This window comes from Globicephala melas, chromosome 6, assembly GCF_963455315.2.
Source record: "Globicephala melas chromosome 6, mGloMel1.2, whole genome shotgun sequence".
Lineage (NCBI taxonomy): Eukaryota > Metazoa > Chordata > Mammalia > Artiodactyla > Delphinidae > Globicephala > Globicephala melas.
Genome location: NC_083319.1, coordinates 76,232,137 through 76,249,567, shown reverse-complemented (window position 1 = coordinate 76,249,567; position 17,431 = coordinate 76,232,137). Strand labels below are relative to the sequence as shown.

Sequence of the window (17,431 nt, the reverse complement as noted above, 5' to 3'; positions counted from 1 at the left end):
CCTGGCACATTGCATTTACTTACTCACAACTTGTGAGGGAGAGTGTCCCAGTTCTTTCATTCTTTGTGAAATGGGCAAGAGCGCCATGCATATTTACTGCCAGGAACGTAAGGACCTGCCCCCAAAGCATTACCAACCATTCAGTTCACTCTGATATCTAAACAACTTCCTAATGTTTACCTCTACTCTGAACCCTCTGCCCAGAAGAAGAGAAAAGGGGGGTTGTCTTTAATGGAACTAAACTGGAAAGGGAAATCACACATAGGTGATCATACATCCGGTGATCTAATAATTTCATCAAGTGTTAATAATAATTAATATTATAATTATTATTATATATATAATAATAATTTCCAAGTGTTTATTTGTAAGAATTGAATTTCACAAACTTCTAATATTTTGGGGCTTCTTTGCATGTTTGTATTCTCATATTACCCTAAATTTATATTTGTTATAGTCAGTAAGGCAGTAAATTGTACTTTTGAACATATTTAACGCCTTTGTTAGGCTGAGGGCTTCTTGTAGTGCTGGGGTACCTAATTTACATTGCAGTCCAGAGCCTGATGAAGTGTTGAACATTTAGTAGCTCCTCAATAAATGCTGAATTAATTAATGAGAGCTTCCTGCATCACCTTCAGATGTCTGTTCTTTGACTTTCATCCGCATCTTGAAATAGCTTTGAGACTCTGTTCATCACTCCATTTAATATTCCCTCAAAAAAATCACAAAGAAGATACAGATTAATATTTATTATGTCATGACACAGTGCTTTGCTTCTAAGGGCTTGTTATACCGCCTTCAGTGTCCTGAAAAAACTTACAGTCTAGATGCAGAGACAAGACAAAACCACATAAAATATTAAATTACAAAATGAAGGGGTAATGATTAAACGTAAAATGAATACCATAAATGATATGAATATAGTGTGTTTTAAGATTATGCTAAGCTAGGTCCATTCAGGAGATTCATATCTGGGAAAATATGAGGTTCTTTGGGGGCTGTGGCCAGAGTTGGTTGGCTTGAAGGATTGAGGGGCCTCCTGGAAGGATACAGTCTAAACCAAGAGAATCAATAGAAAAATCTGACCCAATAAGTAAGTCTTAGTCGTCAGAAGGGAGGAGTGACGTGATGAGTTGCTTGAATGAATCTCTAAGCATAGCATTTCCTTTCACCACTGACTCATATGAGAATTTTGGGGAGAAACAAAGAACTGTGACATAGAACTGAAATTACTGTGTAAGATATTAATATTCATGAGATATCAATCTTATAAGATATTGGGAAAAGCTTTTATCCTTCAGTAGAGGATAAGAAAAAAGGATGAAGGCCTTGTCTTCGATTCTGCCTTGGGAATATCGTCCAGTGTGGGAACTGGAGGGTGCAGTTAATTGCTGGATAATATGATACCCAGACAAGGAGTATCTGGAAGCATCACAGGTGTCATGCAGGGGCATCAGTACCCAGTGGAGGTAGACATGGTTAACTGAACTCTCAGTGTTATCAACAAAGAGGGAAGGAGGAACAGAAAAGTATAATAGTGGCTAGACATAGTTTTGAGTCCATGTTGACTCCCTTTGGTGATACCTCAGAATACCTGCAGCAAGACTCAACATCGGGTATTAGCAAGTGACAGGTTACATGCATAAAAGATATTTACAGGAAGGTGAGTTAGCTGAACTGCGGTGCAATGTAGGAAATCTTCATGCGGCAGGAAGAACTGGATCTAGATCTCTAAAGAGAGAGGAAGGTAATGGGGAGAGGCAGTACTGAAAGGTGAAGATGAGCAAAGACAAAGAAGAAATATCTGTGATCTCCGGTTCATGGGAGACCACGAACAGAGCACTGTGACTGACTGTAGCTCTGTGTACATTAGAGAGGATAGTGAGCAACTGAGTTAGAACTGGATATTGGGGCCAAAATTCAAGAAACCTGGAGCTGTATCATCTCAAAAATCTAAAAAGAGCAAGCTCCTAATGTGAAGATTTCAGAATTTTTCAGATAGGAATATTCCCATGACCGCTAGCCATGCAGTAAGCACTTTGGATATTTTATTTTTAATTTTAAAAAGCTCTATGAAGAAGTATTATTGTGTTTATTTTCTTTAAATCAAAATCGAGGCTCAGAGAGCTTAAGTAACTTGCCCAGTGCGACACAGTAACAACTGAGCTGGGATTTGAGAACAGATGTGTGTGGTTCACAAACCACTACACGTCACCTTTTCTAATTTTGCTGTACTCAACAACCTAATCTCAGTGGGGTTAGGTTGGCCTTGCATTTTCCCCACTCTGTTCTATTTCCTTGGATAAAATAATGGTGATTGCATATTACATAAAGATAGAAAAAACATTGATGGTGATCTCTCACTTCTTGAAATCAGTTCTTTTTAATGATGTTCAGTTTACCTGTATATTATTTGAAGACCCCGGCCTGGAATTTTCCATTTTTTTTCTTATTTTGGTGCCTTTTGATGAATCTGCCTACATCGTGTATACTTGAGTGGTTCACCTTGGTGTGTTAATGCTATGGGAGATGGTGTGCCTGATACTTTAACAAAAGACACATTCTTGTGCCTTCAGTGACCTAGGACTTTAAGCGTTAAAGGAGATAAGAAGGGAGAAAGGAAATGGGTTTTATAAAGGAGAATGAGGCAGGCAAAGGAAGTGTTGATGATAGATGAGACTGGAATTGAAGACTCCACCACGAGGGTGAAGTGATTAGGCTTGACTTAGTTTACCTAGAAAATGGACTTCGGAAGAGATAAGACCAGCCTTCTGGACTGGGAATAGATGTGACTTGGGGCTTAGAGATGGAGACACGCACCTGACAGGAAATCAATGAAGGCTTTCACTACTACTGAAGAGGAGGAACCTTCTGTCTAGTCTGAATACCTGTGAGCACCTAACTTAATTCGTTTCAAGGACCCTGTGAAGACAGTGGAGAAGTGCCAAGGGCAAGAGCTACTAAGGAAAGGTAAGAGTAGTAACTGGGAAATCTTGTTCCTGAGCTTGGTTGGCAGACGGAAGCACCCTCCCGTGTTGGACGTTGTTAAAGGGGCGCCTGTGAAGAAGCAAGCTTCTTTGCTGCCCCTTCTGGCTGCTTTATGTAAAGCGTATTTAACGACGCTTCATCTTACCAAATCAGTTTGACTTAGCAAGAATCGCCCACAAAGAAATCACATTCTAATAAAAGTGTGTGTGAATTTACCTATATATGGAATCTAAAAAAAAAAACAAAACGGTTCTGATGAACCTAGGGGCAGGACAGGAATAAAGATGCAGATGTAGAGAATGGACTTGAGGACACGGGGAGGGGGAAGGGTTAGCTGGGACGAAGTGAGAGCGTGGCATGGACATATATACACTATCTAATGTAAAATAGATGGCTAGTGGGAAGCCGCCGCATAGCAAAGGGAGATCAGCTCGGTGCTTTGTGACCACCTAGAGGGGTGGGATAGGATATATGTATACATAACTGATTCACTTTGTTATAAAGCAGAAACAAACACACCACTGTAAAGCAATTATACTCCAATACATATGTGAAAAAAAAAGTGTGTGAATTTGTTTTGGAGGGTTGAAATAATTGGTAGATAAATCCAACTTTAAGAGAGAAATGAAAGAAAATCTTCAGGCTACACAGTTCAAATAGCATTATGCATGGTGTGGCTTTCTCCTAATCGTAAATGGGGGAAATTTTCCAAATTACTTATGAACTCAGTGAAAAAAAATTAGAATGTGCTATCCTGTACTCCTTGATGTCAGTTTAAACCAAACATTAGTCATGCATTCTCAGATTTCCAGAAGAAAAAAAAAATCCTCATAAATGGGACCTTAGTTACTCTTTTAAATGTCCTTTAAGAAATGGGCTTTGAAACAACACAATAGAGGTTTGATGAGATACAGTGATGGACTAGAGGAATGATTCAAAATAAATGTCTCCAGGAAACATTATTTTAATATTTATGGTTGGAACTAATTTTTTATACTTGTGTCACTGAGGTAATATTGTAACATGAATTCTACAAATATGTTCATGTATTCCATCATTCGCAGTAAATATTAATTGTAATTCCATTTTAGCTCTCAAATATATCCAATTCTCCCCATCTTCTCTGCTCCTGGATTGATGTAATGGACTCTTTAACTGTTCTCCATACCTCAGATCTGACCCCTGCTCAGTCTGTTTGCCATCATATGGGGCTTAGTATCTGGAGGAAAGTGGAGTTCCTCCTTTGTCCATTGCTCTCCATGTAGGGGGATGATAGCTATGCCTGTACATTTGCTAAGGAAATTAGTTCTAGCCCTGGTGTCTGGGTTTATAAGTCTAAATATTATCATGTCAGAAGAGCACGGTTTTCTGTCAGGCTTACTCCTTAAATAGGGATGCCAGGAACCACTCACTTAGGTGCAGCTTCCGCTAAGGGATTAAGTCCTAGTGTTGGTGTTTGTATTTCCTCCCCTCCCTGGACCTAACGGGGCCCTAGGTTACCCAAAGTCATAATAACAGCCCCAACCTCCTCTTATAGAGAAGGAGTTAATTAGATGAAATAGTAGAGAGCAAAGCAAAATGGGCACAATATGGCAGAATTCAAGCTGAGGTCCTCCTTTTTATGGGTAGCTTGGAAATTTTTGTGTAGTGCTTCACTGAATTCCCTGGGTTCTGAGGTATTGGGGAGCTTGTGGAATAATGCTCACTATTAAGAATTTAGTTACCAATATTCTAAGTGATCTTTTTTCCTGCATGAAAGATTCCAGAGAGTTTTTGTGGCTTCTCTTTTTCAAATGTGGTAAATTTTAGCCCAGTTCCGTTTGTCTACACCAAAGGACCACTCTTCTTTTTCCACTGGCGGGATTAGGTGGTAATTAAGGCCATAAAAACCAGTGCAGACAGGATCATGAAGAACCTCACTTACTAGGGCTTCACTCAAGAGCAAGATAACTAGTGGGTATGAAATAAATGGTCTTTTCCAAGGAAGGAGGTCAAAGAGCAAGAGGACACATGATCAGCTCACATGACAGGCAAAACCCAATTATACTGGGAGTTCAGAACAAGTTGGTTTCCCTTCTAAAATAAAAGTCAGCCCACAAATATATATTGAGCCACTACCATGTGAGAGGCATTATCCGAAGTTCTAGTGATGGTAGAGAACTGGAAAGATCAATCCTAATGATAAGGGCCATAATTCTAATGGGAGAAGGCATATAATAAAATGTCAAAAAAACTAATTTAAGCGACTCAAAGAGAGGTTAAAGGCTTTATTCAACTGATGTGCTCAGGCAGCACCTGAAGACCAGGTAACTCTCCTAATTGAAGCAGAGTTGGGATTTTACGGGATGAGAAGAGGACAGGGTACCTGTTCTTATGGTCTGACTCAGGTATCACTTTTCATCTTCAGTTGCTGTAACTCTTATTGTTGGAGTGGCTGGATGTTGTTTTGGTCCTTGGGCCTCTTGTTCATGGCCATTGTTGTAATATCACCCAAAAAACTGTCAGAACGTTTCTTTTGAAACCTGTTTTTATAAACTTTGCCATTTGTTGGTTAGTCAAGGTTCAGCATCAGGGGACATAGGAATAAAAAGGAGAAGGAGAATAAAAAGGAAGAGAGGCAGTTGTCAAAGGCTGTCCTTGTTCTTGTACAGAAAGTATACAAATAAATAAAATGTCTTCAGTGTCTGTAAATTGAATCAAGAAAGTAAATTCAGGGAGGTGTGGAAGACAGTTGTTAAGGAGACATCTCCTAGGAGAAGACATTCAAGTTGAATGTTGAGAAGAAAGCCATTAAGAATATGGGAGATTTGGCAACTACAGATGCTGGAAAGCAGGAATAAGCTAAGCATGTTCGAAGAGAAGAAAGAACAGGGCGATATGGGAGACACAGGTAAGCTAGAGAGTTCATAGGACATGCTTTGGCATTTGGTGACATGGGGGAGGTGGGAAGGAGAAATAAGGATGCAGGGAATTTCCTACTTGATTGTCATTGTTTTGAGCTGACACTAGCCCTTGCTGCCCTTGGCAGGTGTTTAGAGCAGGCTCTGATGGGATGTTTGCAGTGGTGGTTCTCAAACATCAGCGTGCTGAGAAAGCATTTGGGCATTAGGTTAAAATGCAGATTCTAATTCAAAAGGCCAGAGATATAGGACCTGTTATTCTCTTGCCTAACGAACTCCCAGGTTACACGGATGATGCTTGAGCACCCTTAGTAGGAAGTCTTCAGGGGCTTCCTTGGAGACCCTTCTCTCTTCTCCAAATCCCCCTGGTACTTAAGGCATCAGAATGAGTGCACCCCTATTTTACTTTCTTCCTTCTTTGCCATTCAGAGGACCAAGGAAAGGCTTTTCCTTGGTCTATCTATTAGCCCACCTGACGCCCCTGCTATCTTCTTAGAGGGCTGGTTCTTGGTAGATTTCCAATTCAAATATAAAAATGGTAGAAGCTATTTAAATCACTTTCCCTCCAGGTGTCATTAATATTTTGAGGTTATTCTATAATACACTGTTTACATGTTCTATGTTGTCTCTGAGGAAGAGTAATAATTGTTAAAAGAAAAATACCCATTTCTTCCTTCTTATTTATACTTAACAGAGCTATGTTTTTCTTCACTTGGGAGCCCTTTAGACTGCAGACTACAGACATTGAAAGTATTTGTTCCTCTTTAAATATGGGAAATTTTAGGGCTTCCGTGGTGGTGCAGTGGTTGAGAATATGCCTGCCAGTGCAGGGGACATGGGTTCGATCCCTGGTCCGGGAAGATCCCCCATGCCACGAGCAACTAAGCCCATGTGCCACAACTACTGAGCCTGCACTCTAGAGCCCACGAGCCACAACTACTGAGCCCATGTGCCACAACTACTGAAGCCCACGTGCCTAGAGCCCATGTTCCGCAACAAGAGAAGCCACCACAGTGAGAAGCCCGCACACCGCAGCGAAGAATAGCCCCCGCTCGCCGCAACCAGAGAAAAGCCCACACACAGCAACGAAGACCCAACGCAGCCAGAAACAATAAATAAATAAAATAAAATAAGTAAATTTATAAAAAACTATGGGAAATTCTAAATTTTGCTAAATAATTTAAAACTAATTTCTTGGGGAAAAAAGGGCATTTGTAAATGCATGTATGTAGAGGTAGTAATTTGACCAAAACATTACCTAAGCAAACTAGGAACAACAGAGAAAATGTTTTCCCTCCGTGTTTAATTATCTTAGAAGTCCTAAGTATTTTTTGTTCTCTCCTACAAATACAAAGCATGGGGGAATGACTGTAGGTCAAGGGGACTATGTTGTTGAATTGCAAAAACATCACATGAATTTATAGGTCGCTTACTACTTTATTATAGGGAACAATGTCTATGTTTCTAACAATCCTACCTTAATATTTTCCTTCATTTTAAGGGAAGTATATTGTTTCAGAGCAACGGGTTTATGATATTAGCGGGCATAGGGTCTGCTCAGCTATCTATTACACCTGTGAACTTTGGCAAATTGGTTCGGCCCTTCTGAGCCTCAGACTCCTCAGATGCAAAGTCTGGATTATAGTAGTACTTCGTGTTTGTGTCAATTAAATAGGTATGCATGTAAATTGTAAGCGGAGTATCTGGTACACAGTAAGCTTTCAATAGATGTTGAGCATTAATATTAGTAGTATGACTACTAATTATTATTTTCTCGACAAGAACAAACCCAATTCAGGAAGAACTGTTTGGCAGAGGCTTCAAAACATATTCATGATCTGAAGCTCGTGTACCAGCTGCTAATTTGCTTCTTTATTTCGTTTGATTTTCCTTAGCCGCACAGAAGGGAGGTGGGTGGCAGAAGCTTAATTTATTTGTCCCTTTGTTTTTTTTTGAAAATGTGGGTTTTGGCTCTCACGCTATTTTGAGGCATGGACTGGTGATGGCATTGGGGAGATGCACACTTGAGGGAAGTGGGAGGATTATGTAGCTCTCTTGGTGGTTCTAGCGTCTTTCTTTCCCCAAGTGATCAGCATAGGTGCTAGATTGCCAGTGTGCTGCCGGCCAAAGGCCTTTCCTCCCACAGACTTGGAAACACATGAAAAGAGCCATGACTCATGGGCTACAACTTTTTCAGCTGATTGATAGAAGCACTGATAGACTCAGCTCCCATGTTCCCATCACCCCACGGGCTGGCTGAAGGGGAAAGTGCTCTCTGGTTGTCAAATAAAGTGCTTCCCAGCGATCATTGAGGACAACTGAGAGAGAGACTGTGGAAAAGTTAGAATGCTGTTCCTTTCCTTGGCTGAAGTCAGTGGAAAGATGATCTGGGGTGACACCAGGGTTTCTTCAGACCCTTAGAGGTATGGCATATGAAGTACTTTCAGATCTTTCTTTACAGATTCTCCCAGTCCCCTCTTTCCTGCATTTCACCCCTTGTACTTGGCATGTTTCTCTAGGAGCACTTAACTCATTGTGTCATCTTTTGCTGTGGTACTTGTCGTGGGCCAGCCTCTCTTCTGTGTGCTGTTTGAGGGCAAGTCCTCTGCCTTTTTAATCATTGGCTCTCCAGCCCTGAGCTCAGTGCCTGGTAGACTCTGAGGGTTTACGTAGCAATTGTTGACTACATGGACAGATGGATTGGTGAATGGGTCATGAATGAGGAAATAAATACTTCGGTACCATGGATGGTGGTGCATATGGGAATATGCTTTAATTATCAGATGGCTATTTGGCGGGAGGAATTATTTATTAAAAAGACAGTTCTGAAGTTCAGAAAACTTGCTTTGTTGGCAAACTTCAGGTCATAATGTTAAGTTTGTGAGCAGCTACTTTGTCCATAAAACCCCCAAGTAATTTTGGGGAGAATTTAGAATGAAAAAAGAAATCATCCTCAAAAGTATAAATGGACATTTGTGACAGACGTGGCATTCTAAATGAACACTAAAACAGATATGGTTTATGTAAAGGTAAGATATATTAAATCTGTAAGAGATTTACAGACACAGGGAGCTTAAAGTTCCGTTGAGAAAAAATGATAGAAGTTTATCCATGAACTCACTAAATAGTATTTATTAAAGACCTACTTGGTACTGAACACGATGGACTGAGGGATGAATTGATCCATGTCTCAGTCCTCTGGGGCTTCACAGTTAAATCAAGAAAAGAACATGTAAATAAGTCTTTGTAGTAAGAGGAAAACAGAGATAGGATCATGGCACTGTCGAGAGATGGTCATGGCTAACCCCACTCAAAAAAATCTAGAGACAACATGATATCTGAACTGGAACTTGAAGGATATGTGGGAGTTGACATGACAGGAGGGAAAAAGATGTTGTACCTGTGCAGAGATAAAGGGGTGGGGAAGAGCAGGTGCCTTCCGAGGAGTGCAGGCACTTCTGTGTGGCCAGTACATTGTGCGGTGGATGAGGGAAGTGACTGGTTGAGATCAGAAAGACAGTGGGAAAGTCAGCAGGACTTGAACACCAAACTCTGGATTCAAAATGTATTCTTCCAAGTCAATTATGCATAACTAAAGAATATAGTAATCTGGGCGTCCCTGGTGGCGCAGTGGTTGAGGGTCCGCCTGCCGATGCAGGGGACACGGGTTCGTGCCCCAGTCCGGGAGGATCCCACATGCCGCGGAGCGGCTGGGCCCGTGAGCCGTGGCCGCTGCGCCTGCGTGTCTGGAGCCTGTGCTCCGCAACGGGAGAGGCCACAACAGTGAGAGGCCCGCGTACCACAAAAAAAAAAAAAAAAAAAGAATATAGTAATCTGTGCTAATTGCTTCTCCAAATACTGAGGTCGAATGCCTGAAGAGTGCACTGTAGTTCTACTTTAGCAGCTGGGAAAAAAACATGTGTTCAGTGGTTATGTACTCCTGACCTCGTGTACTTTTCATAAAGGCAATTGATTAAAAACAAAATAATGTGATTTAACTTTATACCCTTGTGTCAGTTTGATATATCTTATTTTACAAACCAGAAAAACATTCTGGAAAAAAATCACCATGGTTTTATTTTAGGCAACAAAGAGAATCTTTTTACACTCAAAATGGACTCGTTGATAAGGTCAGGGATACAATCTAGGATCCCTGGCTTCCGACACATTGACTTTCATATAAGACCACCAAGCTCAATAAATGCAATAGCCTCCAAAGCTGGAAGGTGGCATTTTATCTTCTTTGCTACGTCATGCAAACTCTATTTGTGGGTTGTATATCACCAAGTTCTCTCGCGTGACTCTGAATATCTGTCTTATAAGATTGCTTACCTCAGATAACTTCACAGATTGATCTTTTTCAGTTTAGTTTAAAATTTTATTTATTTTTAGCAAAAAAAATCATTAACTAGACATCATCCACTTAAAAATCAGCTTACCCAAATTTGTCAGTTCATTAGAAGAATTACTGTAGAAAATCAAGAACACATCTTCAAAAGCTGCCTGGATTCGTTTTATATTTGTCTGACCTATATTTTTAGAGTGCCTATAGGCAAAACACTATGTGTTTGCGTGTGTGGAGGGGTATACACGAATAATACTCATATTGGCAAATACTCACATGACAGTTACTGTGTTGTAAGGCAGTAGTCCAAGTGCTTTTTATAATATTTACACATTTAGTTTTTTTCTATAAGGTGGGTACATTTTAAAATACCTGTTTTATAGATGAGAAAACTGAGGCTCACAGAGATTAAGTAACTTGCTCAGATCATGAACCAGGAAATGGAAGAGGCAAGTCCCTAGGAGGAAACTAGGACTCCTTAGAGCCCATGATGGGAAGAGAGTTCATGTAGCCATGTGGAAACTACTTCAGAAATACAGAACAGGAGGAGAGTTTATGTCTGGGGTGATTATGAAGTGTTCATAAAAGAAGAGACATTGAAACTGAGCCTAAGGATTGGTGGGCTTTTCTGAGGTGGAGGTTTAGATGACTGCAGACTCGGGATTGCCATTAGAAGAGCACACGGTGTGTTTGGAAGACAACACTTGAAGCGGTGTGTCAGGAGTAGAGTGGGGAGTCGGTGTAAAAGGGCAGAAGGAAAGTTATTAGAAGGGAAGTTATAGCAATTTCTAGAGAACCTTAAAGCCCAGATAAAAGAGTTTGAAATGTGTCCTGTATGTGAAGGTTTGTGGCTTTATTTTTTCTTTAGTTATTTTTCAAGCAAAGGAGTAAAATGAAGGATGATGAATTAGGCAGCTATGTGTAGGATTGATTAGATGGAGAATGAGAAAGATTTGAAAGGAGAAAAAGGTTGGCATTCTAAAGGATTTAAATCCTTCAGCAAGAACAACAAAAACAGAATTGAACAGGAACAGAGACTTGTGAAACATCTTAACTCTGAAGTTGAAACTGAGAAAATCTGGAGCTTTGCTACAGCAGAAAAGGGACGGTTATGAAGGTAATCTCACCCTCCCTTCACAACAGGACTTTTTGCACCATCTGGAAATCTGGAAGAAGAATCCATTCTTTAGTTCCTTCCTGTACTCTGAAGCCATGAGTAACACAGTTCTTTAACTCTTCCTCTGTACTTTGGTGACAGGTTTTTCCAAGATAGATGTACAGTGGGGCACAGTTAGTACATCATTTTCAGATGTTCGTGGCTATCCCGGGGTGTGGAATAATGATGTATGTCCTACTTCGAGGTGGGCATTAATAATGGTCATAGGTTACTCAGGGCACAGGAACCAGGAATGACTGAGCAGGGGGAGGTTTTCAGCCTGTAACAGACATTCTTACCTAAGTCCCTGTAGTTTCTGAAGAGGCATAAAGCATGGTCTGAACCTCATTTGGGTTTCAGCTTTCTGGTCTGTCTCATGAGGACACAGACATCAGATATCAAGAAGAGAGAATAAACAACCCATGCGATGGACATCCAGACAGAATTCTGAGGTAGACAAGAGAAAAGGCAAATCCCTGTCAGTTTTGTTCATTGGACTTGAAATTGTAGGGTGTCTAATCAAATGTAAGTTTCCTAGGAAGCTAAGTTTTGAGAGATCTGGGAGATTCCAGGTTAGCTCTGAAAACAGCAGGATCTGTATGGCCTTGTCTTTCCATTAGGTGGGTCCCAGTTAGTTGTATCGGAGAAAAGGACAGGACAGCTCCTCTGAAAGTTGTAACTTTTTGAAGTAGTCCTCTGAGTAAAGTTTAGTCTTTGTGAAACGTTACTGTTCAAGTGATGTGCTGCATTTATGACAGCCTCCTTACGATGCCCCAAAGTAAATGGCCCTCCGTGGGTATTCCATCAAATGGGGCCTTTTGGGTTATCTTGGGGCCTCATTTCACTCAAGAGAAAGCTTTAACAATCTAGAACTTAAGAAGCATCTTGAAATGTATGTTAAGGAAAAGACCAGACTGAGTTTGTGTTATTAAACTACATCCAGTCTTAAAAGTAATATTAAATCATTCACATATGAGAATATAAGCTGGTGGTGGAAGAATGACCACATGCGTCTGCATCTTCACCCTCCATTCTGATCATCTTGTAGGCTGACCCCCTCTTTCCACTTTGAATGTGACTCTGGCTCAGTCAGTGTGTGAGCAACAGGATTGTCAGTGAGTCTCACAGGCTGAAGCCTTTAAGCTTAGCCAAAGTGTATTGTCAGCTACCGGTTAGTTCTGGTGCTCTGGGAGCGGTGCTAATAAGGGCAGGGCTTTGGTTTGGGTCCATCTATGCCGTTTTCTTTACGTTTTACTTTTGCCTTTTTTAAACTTTTTATTTTAAAATAATCTTAAACATACAGAAAAGTTACAAGAATAGTGCAAAGAGTTTCTCTATTCTCTTTACCCAGAATCAACAATTGTTAACATTTTCCACATTTGCTTTACGATTCTCTATGTATCACATAGTTTCCAGAACTATTTGAGAGTAGGTTGCATACGCCATGCCCCTCTACCCTTTAATTACTTCAGTGTGTATTTCCTAAAAATAAGAATATTCACTTACATAAATGCAGTATATTTATTAAGGGTGATACTTTTATCTACTTTTACCTAATCTATAGTCCATATCAAATTTGTCAATTGACTTAACCATACTGCTTAGAGTACCAGATCCAATCTAGGATCAGATATTGCATTTATTGTATTAGAACTTTGACTAACAGGGGAGACTACAGGGGAGATAATTTTCAGATAATGTTTGGAAAGGGGCCATGGAGTCAGATGAATTGAGTACCTTTGTATCCTCAGAAGAGCTGTGAGATGGTCTATCAGCCAGGATTCTCCAGAGAAACAATGCCAGTAGGATATATTATCACTTAGGATGATAGATAGATAGATGATAGATAGATAGATAATGGTAACAATTCAAATATCGTTATGAGCAAAATGAAAATGTCATGAGCTTTCTTAGAAACTTGCGATGTTACTATTTCTGATGGAATTTAAGCATGATTGACAAAAGAATAAGATAGAATTTATTTTTGCCTAGAAGATTTCAAAATCCCTTTATATAAATGTATACATATCGGTGTGTGTGTGTGTATATATATGCATGTGTATATATATGTGTACATATATATACACATATACAAATAAACAAGATAGATGGAAGGATGGGGGTGGGGGAAGGCAAGTTCCAAACCAGTAAGGCAGGCCAGCAGGCTGGACACTTTGCCAGGACTATGTTGGAGTCTTGAGCCTAAAATCTGTGGAATAGGCCGGTAGTCTTGTCACTCAGCAGGAGCTGATGCTGTAGTCTTGAAAGAGAACTTCTTCCCTAAGAAACTTCAGTTTTTGTTCTGATGTCCTTCCAGTTGCTTGGATGAGACCCCCACACATTTTTTAAGGTAATCTACTTAAAGACAACTGACTGTAGATGCTAGCCACACCTGCAAAGTACTTTCATAGCAACAACTAGATTAGTGTTTAATTAAATAACTGGTTTAGCCAAGTTAACACAGAAAACTATCAGGGGTAGAGATCGTCACCCACATTTTACATGTGAGGAGTCTAAGACTTAGCACTACTGTGTTTATGGAGGACACTCAGTATGCATGAGTGAGCCAGAATATAGACACAGTGTGTCCCACTCCAAAACCTGTGCTACTTCCATGGTACTTCTCTTGCCCAAATTCAGCATAGGGTGATTTGGGAAGTGGTAAATTTCTAGTCATTGATGATATGCAGATACAATCTAAATGACCAGCTAGCAAAAATGTTCCAGAAATGATTCAAACCTTAAAGAAAAGCCTGTACTAGATGGCTTTTAAAATTTCATTGACCTTTATGAATCTATAATAAGTATTTGAAAATGTATTTTGGGTTTTATTCCCTCTTATTGGAGCATAACATTTTTATGCACATATACCTTCACATTCAATTAGTACCTCTAATGAGAACAGACAGCTAAATTGTACCCTTTTTTTTACCCTTAGAGCCTACATTATTTCTAGTTTTCAAAACACATTTCAAACTAGTGCTACTATTTGGCAGATCTGTTAGGAGGTCTTAGAGAAAAATACGAGACTTTAGAGAAAAGCTGTGTAGTTGGAAAGCAATTGTAAAGGACTTTTATGTACATCTAACTTTATATATTGAAATAAGCCATTTGTTTCCTTATACTCTTTTTTTTAATATATCTTTATTAGAGGATAATTGCTTCACAATGCTGTGTTAGTTTCTGTTGTACAACAAAGTGAATCAGCCATATGCATACATGTGTCCCCATGTCCCCTCCCTTTTGAGCCTCCCTCCCACCCTCCAAGGATAATTTCATGGCTCAGTTGTTTTTTTTTTTTTTACTTCTCAGTAAAATTGGAATCAAATCCCATGGTTTTTCTTGACAATTATCCTCAACGTTAGAAAAAGTTTCATCTTTTGTAGGGCATTTTAAGTAATAAATAATAATCATAAAAGTAATATTCACTAAGCATTGTTAGGTTCCAGATACTTTGCTAAGCGATTTATAAGCATCGTCTAGTTATTCCTCTTAACAATTCAAAGAGGTAAGTACTCTTCCTGTATCCATTTTAAGAAAAAAGAACAGGCACAGGAAGATGAAGTAGTCCTAAAAGTAAGATCCTACCCAGATGATGTGCAGGTGGATATTTTGTTTTCTAATTTTTGCTTGGTATCTTCACATAAATGGATTTGTTTTATATATAATTCAAATTATCCTTTAAAAATCTGAGTGTTCATATTTCAACAGATGATGGAGCAAAGTAATTAAGTGCCTTGTCCATGATCACTAGCAAGATGGTTGCCAAATTACAGAATTAATTTATGACCTTTTAACATCAAGTCCAAAGTTTGTCCATTAAACTACAACATCTTCTCATAATAAAACCCACTGTTATGACAGCTTAACATATCAAATTTTCCATTGCTTAGCAAATATTAATTCTCTATATTGCAGTCTATAATCACCATCACTGGGCGATGGCCTGGTTCTTTGCTTCAGTAACATGGTGTCATCCAATTTTAAGGCAGGTTATTTTTTCTGTAGGGGTGTTTTTCACCTGGTAAGAAATGGAAGGCAATTCTTTAGTCTGACTGAAAAATTTGAAATCTAAAGGAGTCTTATTGGGAAAATGGAAAGGATTGTCCAGATTTTTTTTTCCAGATTTGGCTATAGTGAGATTTTGTGAACACAAATCTCCTATATAGTAGAGGAAAGTCCTGTTGCATTCAAATCCAAGGATAGAGGTAATGATTCAAATGTTATTGTAAATACAATGGAAATGCCATGAGCTTCCTTATTGACTTGTGATGTCACTGTTCTTGGTAGGATTTAAGCATGACTAGAAAAAGAGTAAAATGGAATTTACCTTTGCCTGGAAGACTTTAAAAGTCCCTTCCAGTTTAGATCCATTTTAATTGTCAATTTTTGTTTTTAAGTAATATAGGAGACTCCCCTTATTACGTTTACCATTGTGAACAAGTATAATTCACATTTTCTAAATTACTATGTTATATGAGGATCGAACTGTCTGGAATTGTTACTGTTTTTAGAGAAGAATCTACTCCCTGTAGTTGCAGAGTTATACCTCATGGAGCATTAAGTAGAGTGCCACTGATAAAGCAGTCTGCTCTACGGTATCCTGCTGCATATTTACATGTATGATACTCAGACTGCGTGCATTAAATCCTTAAACAGACCTTGGATTTCTGATGGTGACATAGGATTTTTGATGGGCGCCGCAAGGGGTGTTATTAATTCTGTTCAGGCAGCATTCCGTGTGGAATTCATTTTCATACCGCTGAAGTCCCGGTTGGTTTATAAAACCCCAGCCATCAGCTGCATTGCAGAGAAAGCAGAATGCAAGACTAAGAGAGAAGCTGACCTAAGATAAGGCATCAGTTACTTTCAGAGGATTCATGAGAGGGGAGAAACTCAAGAAATAAATCCGTCTGTGCCAGGGCTTGTGAGTATAGAGCCAGCTAGAGAGAAAGGACCCTCTGGTGCAGATTTGTTTGAATATATGTTTCTACCACCTGGATCTAAACCTGTGTGCCTCTCTCAGGTCCACATCCTGGTATGAGAGCACATAACTACTTATGATAGCAAAGCATCGTGGCCTTCAAAGAGTCTGTCTCACAAGACTGAATGTCCCTGTTCAGCTGTGATAAGATTGTTCTTAAAGTGGATCTGAGTGTCTTAGAGAGTCTAAGAAATGTCTGAAGTTAGTATTAAAAGTTCTAATTCAGTCACCATTCTGACACAGATCAGGATAGGGTTTGGAGCAACATGGAATAGAGAAAAGTTTTAGCAGATGATACAGAGAAGTTTCAAGAACTGAGTTAGTTCCGTTAGGCCATTCAGCCTAAGTGTTTCACCAATTTCCAAGTGGGAACAATTATTTTTTAAGTTACCCTCTGGCCCACTCTGAATAGTATATGTAGTCTTTGTATGTATGATTGTACATACATTCACTCTTTAGGACAATTAACATATTCATTATTTGTTGGGGTTATCATCATCTGCTCTGAGTTTATGGAGTCTGAAGTTTTTTCAAGTCTGGTCCATCCCGCATTTAGTATTAACTGTGAGTGCCCGCTGCTCATTCTTGCTCTTACAGGTGTCTGAGGCATCTTAAAAATGGGGTGCCCACAGGGGACAATATTGCGGACATATTGCTGAACTCTGTGGCAAAGAGAGTCATCATTTTTGCTAGGTTGGTCAATTTGTGAGATGTTAGTTCCTGGTGCAGATTGGGGGGTCAGCTGTCCAAGGCTTTAGAATCAGGAAAGGAAGAGTCTTTGCTCTAATCACGGCTGGTGGTTAATACATATTGACCAAGCTACTGTTCGGTTTCTGGAGCTTCAGATAATACCTCTTTCAATGTTCTTTTTGAGTTTCACTCATTAGTCTGTCCCTTCTTCAATAATTCCTCTGGGATCTTCAGGACCAGGTTATATCCTCTCCTACCCCATCTACTGCAACTGGTTTCCTTTTAATCTGAGGAAAAGCCTTTTCTCTTTGTTTCCTTCAGTGAATCAATCTCTCTCTCCCTTCTCCTCTTCTCTCCTCTCCTCTTCC

At 39.6% G+C, this 17,431-nt stretch overlaps 1 protein-coding gene across 8 annotated transcripts in view; it reads left to right on the top strand.

Annotated features, from left to right (window-relative positions):
- The window catches only part of LINGO2 (leucine rich repeat and Ig domain containing 2), a 1,190,714-nt gene that overhangs the window by 895,435 nt on the left and 277,848 nt on the right, over nucleotides 1-17,431 (top strand). The window lies entirely within an intron of this gene.